The sequence below is a fragment of the Engraulis encrasicolus genome, chromosome 4 (assembly GCF_034702125.1).
Source record: "Engraulis encrasicolus isolate BLACKSEA-1 chromosome 4, IST_EnEncr_1.0, whole genome shotgun sequence".
NCBI classification, from domain to species: Eukaryota; Metazoa; Chordata; class Actinopteri; order Clupeiformes; family Engraulidae; genus Engraulis; species Engraulis encrasicolus.
Genome location: NC_085860.1, coordinates 292,501 through 297,500, shown reverse-complemented (window position 1 = coordinate 297,500; position 5,000 = coordinate 292,501). Strand labels below are relative to the sequence as shown.

At 43.9% G+C, this 5,000-nt stretch overlaps 1 protein-coding gene across 7 annotated transcripts in view; it reads left to right on the top strand.

Moving 5' to 3' along the window:
- The window catches only part of itpr2 (inositol 1,4,5-trisphosphate receptor, type 2), a 212,954-nt gene that overhangs the window by 181,619 nt on the left and 26,335 nt on the right, over window positions 1-5,000 (top strand). The window lies entirely within an intron of this gene.

The window sequence follows — 5,000 nt, the reverse complement described above, 5'->3', positions numbered from 1 at the left end:
GGTCTTGTCGTGCGTTGGCTACAGTTTGGTCAGAATTGATTCGGGGTGTGTCGTTGCGTCTGGGGTAGTTCGAGGACGTTGGTGGTCGTGGGTCTGCGTCGGGAGACTTTGAACATGTTCAGTTGGGTCCAAAGAAACTCGACACAGAAGAACAATCTCTTGGGGGGAAATGCATTGGCCACGGTGTAGTACGGGGGCGTTGCCTGAGGACACGAGTGGATGGAAAATTAACTCCCTTGCGCATGGTCATTGGTCAGTGGGTTCAATGGATACAATTTCCGTACAAAATCCGGAAACTCCGCGAAAATGTGCCGAAAGAGGATATCCGGTTGTCAGTGTTCAGTTTGTGGCCAAATTAACTGCAGCTGTTGGTCAGCAGTAATTGCTGGGGGTAATTAAAGCCCATTGGGAAACTCCAACTCCCATTGTCATTGTGACACAGCACTCCACAGCACAGAAGTGAACACTGCACACTGCACACAACGAAATTGCATTTATGCCTCACCCGTGCAAGGGGGCAGCCCTCAGTGGCGCCCCATGGGGAGCAGTGTGGTGGGACGGTACCATGCTGAGGGTATCTCAGTCATGGAGGCGGATGGGGGAGAGCACTGGTTGATTACTCCCCCCACCAACCTGGCGGGTCGGGAGTCGAACCGGCAACCTCTGGGATGCAAGTCTGACGCCCTAACCGCTCACCCATGACTGCCCATTCACGCTGTCCTATGACCTGTTCCACACTCCGACCCTCTCGGAAGTGGCATTGCATGCTTCCCTGATGCTTCCAATACTGACCGTAGAAGAAGAATAACATTTCCGTACTCCCCTCGCCATCATTTCGTACTAAGCTGTTATGACGTCAGTAAGCCCTCCTGTCTCTACTCTCCTTGGTTGGGTCACAGCGTTGGTGGTCGGGCTCCATGCCAGACTGTGATTGGTTTGTGCTAACTGGTCAGGAGATGGGAGGGCATTTGTTACCTCTAGTTGTTCAGTCTAGAAATCAGCAGGCTACATGCAGGAAAGGATCCGCATATGCGCTTAAAAAAAAGGCAAAGGTAGAAAAAGGCGCACACGTGTGAGAAATGTCCATTCAACCCTTTCTCTTATTAAATGCTGCGGTCCAGCCGGCACATGAAGAGCTCGTTTCGAAAATGAGATATATCCACGCACGTGGATATATGTCATTTGGGAAAAGAACTCTTCATTTGTTGTGTCAGTTGTTGTGTCTTTTGTTGTATCTGCGCGAGAAGAAAAACTTGGGCAAAAATCAGAAGATGAAGCACAGAAATGAACTACAAACCTAGACTATAAGGCTTTTACAAATGTGTTGTGATTTTTTTTATTTATGCATGCACCGATGTGTGGTGAGTGGAGATTGACTTTGGAGCGGAGGGGGGGAGAGAGGGCGAAATGATCCGCCTGCCCAGATTCATAAACCAGCCTGAAATCGCTAAAGAGCTGCCCTTAATCGGACAAACGTTGAGTTAGATTACCAGGATAGTCTAGGGCTATTAGGCAGCAATATTTTCATCCGCATTTGTATACAACTAGATATTGTAAAATTGCCGTCTGCTTATCGAAAACGTGCTCCACTTTGCATTCATTCTCCCTCTTGACAAAATGTCATATCACGAAGGCAAAAAAGGACAACGTGCATGTTGCGTAGCATTACACTGTGATTGTTAAGACAATGCCCATTTCCCTCTTTAGTCAACTATGGCAGTGCGAGAAATTAAGTCTACAGTGAAGTAGGCTAATGAAACCGCGAAAGTCGTAGAGTTTTGTGAGCAAAAGACGAGAGATGGGATGCGGTATTGATGGATGAATAGGAGGGGGGCTTTGCCAATGGTCATTAGGCTAGCCTATTTAGAGTCATTAATGCATTCAACTCCTACTAGTGACTACTTGCGAAAACTAGAGAGTCGACTTCGCGAAAACATGAAATCATTCAACAACAAGGCCAGCCGAACCACGAGCTCTCAAACGCGGAAGTTACTATAGGCCCTATAACAAAATCCCTCTGGGTGCTACTCGGGGAGTGTCCACGGCGGGTGAAGTTCGAGGAGCAAACTATGCCCAATCCAGCACGAGGGAAGCAGACAGACAACTGACTAGTCGTAGTTGGGACGTCTGGTCGGATCGGCTAGGTGTGCACTCACCTTTACACATAAACAGGTAGAGATGGAGATAAAAAGTGCTGTTGGCATCTTGTGCTTTCCCAACACAGACATCAAAATCTTTCTGTATCACTAGTTTGAAATAAAACTGTAGGATTAATTTCTTGTCAGTTGCCACACAGTTCTCCCTAAATTGACACGTTATACAGTAGAGAGATGCAGAGAATGGAAAGATGATGGGGAAAGATGCAGCAACAGACAGAGAGATAGAAAGATGGACAGAGACAAAGATGAGAGAGAGAGGGAGAGATAGAGAGAGAGAGCGCGCGCGAGAGAGAGCAAATCATCCAGACAAACGTGAGATATCTTCCAGTCTGCAGCGTTGTAATAAGTCCCTAGTGTGGCATGTGGCATGTGTCTGACCTTTTCTGGTCATCTCATCTTTCTCTCTCTCTCTCTCTCTCTCTCTCTCTCTCTCTCTCTCCTTCTTGCCTTGTTTTCCTCATTTTCTCTTTCTCTCTCCTTTGTCCTCTCTATCTGTCGTTCTGTCTGTGTCCTCCACCTCTCCTCGTTTTCTGTCTAGGGATCATGGTAACTCCGATCCTCTTTTCTATTTTCTAGCTCCCTCTCACACCCCCCCTCTCTCCCTCCCTCTCTATCTGTCTGCCTGTCTCTCTGCCTCCCTCTGTATCTGTCTGTCGGTCTGTCTCTTTGTCTGTTTCTTTTTCTCTCTTTTTCTTTCTATCACTGACTCTCACTCATTCTCACTCTCTCATTCTGTCTCTCTCTCCTGCTCTCTGTCCCACTCTCTCTCTCTCCTCCCTCTCTCTCTCTCTCTCTCTCTCTCTCTCTCTCTCTCTCTCTCTCCCCTCTCTCTCTTTCTCTCTCTCTCTCCCCTCTCTCGAATGCCACATGGAGGTAGTGAGTGTGAGTTGACACGTGCTCATCTTTTGTTTCCTGTGTGATCTTAGTGTGAATCAAACAGCCGTGACAATTAGCTGGGAGTGTGTGTGTCCCAGTGTGTTTATGTGTGTGCATGTGAGCGTGTGTGTGCATGTACATAAGCTTTTGTATGTCTATGCAAGTGTGTGTTTGTGTGTGTGTGCACATAAGTGTGCGTGTTAGGTGCATCAAACGCCCCAACGAAATCCTGCTCTGCTTTTGCAAAATTGTTCCTTTGTGAGTGATTCTACGAATCGGCTGTGCTTTTAAGTCCATGGATTTTATTTGCCAATTCCACTAACTATTAACTGCATCCAATGATGTTTTGGACATTAGCACACATTTATCTTTCATATAACACAGAAAGTGTAGACATGGCATTATTTCCCTCAGCAAGAATGAATATTTAATACTGGTTTTGGGCGTTTTCATGCCGTCCCGTTTTCCAAATGTCAGATTCAGTCTTCATATTAGCATGTAAAGAAACTTGTTTTGCCCAAGACGATTGCAAATGTTGATTCACAGTAATCATCACAATGTGACAAAACTGCCAGAAAGACCACTGTCCTTTCTATTATACATGAAATTTGCCATTTTGTGTGTGTCCACGAAAACTGTGTTAACCATGTCACGGTCTGAAACCCCCTCCATAAATCAGTAATGGTTTGGTCTTGGGCCATACGAATAACATCACGTGATGTCATAACCTCTTTGGCAGGATATGGGAAGATTTTTTGGTAAGTTTTGAGCTCCATCCTCCCATAATTTAATCCATTTTTTTCATGTTCTCATAGCGGGAAAATTGCCTGTCAACTGTGTTATCAACATATTCATAAGAATCTGAATTAGAATTCACATGTAGAAAAACACAGATAAAGCATACAAATACATGAATTGATTAAGGTGTTGTGGTGGAACTTCTGAGGTCCTCAGTTAGCACAACACCATAAAAATGGCTGAAATGTCAAGCCGTGTTACCGTCAATGGTGTTACAATTAGCTATGACAGTCAGGGTTGCCAGATGAGGCTGATGATTTCCAGCCCAAAAAAATGTTCAAAACCCGCCTAGAAGCACAAAATCCCGCCCAATTCTATTGATTTCTATGGCAAAAAGTGGGCGGGTTTTTCCGATAAATGCCATTTTTACCCGCACACGGCCATCCTAAGCAGCCCAATTGGGCGGGAACCAGCCCAATCTGGCAACACTGATGACAGTTGAGGAGGAGTATGTTTTTGCCAATTTATCTCCATATTGACAGACAAACAAACAAAATAATTTGTGTTCTAGGGAGATGGGTTTGTCTGCTCTGTTTTTTCTCCTAAAAAAGTGCCGACTTGTTCCCCTGCACTGTTGACCGTAACACAGTTGAGTAACACGGTTGACTGTTTTGAAAGTGTTTTTGAGCTATTGATCACTTATGTGTTGGAAAAATCCTATGAATAGACACTAAGGATTATCTCTGGAGAAGTCTTGTGTAAGGAGGGTGAAAAAAATCAAATCAGACGTTACAGGGATTTATAATCAAAAATGTGTCAGTCTGTATCACAGTGAATCATAAAATCCTACTTATGAAGCTCAACAATCACATTTTCTATATCAGTTGCACAGATTAATGACAACATTATTGCTAAGGGACATGAGCACTTTCAAACGTATGTTGTTTCAACTCTGTAGTATTTTTATATATGTTTGAAATTACATAGTATTTGTCCATAACACTGTTGACAAAATAATCAAGCAAATGTTCGCTTTCATTAGAGTATTTATCAAATGATTTAAGATTAAGCTTGGCAATTTGTTTGTTTGGAAACCTAAATATATACACTATGTAAACATCTAGGTCATTTAGTTGAAAAAAAATACTGATAATTGACATTTTGCTTTTGCCAAAAGCGTAGGCGAATCGTAGAATCACTCTTGTATTAACATAACACCCTTGTAAA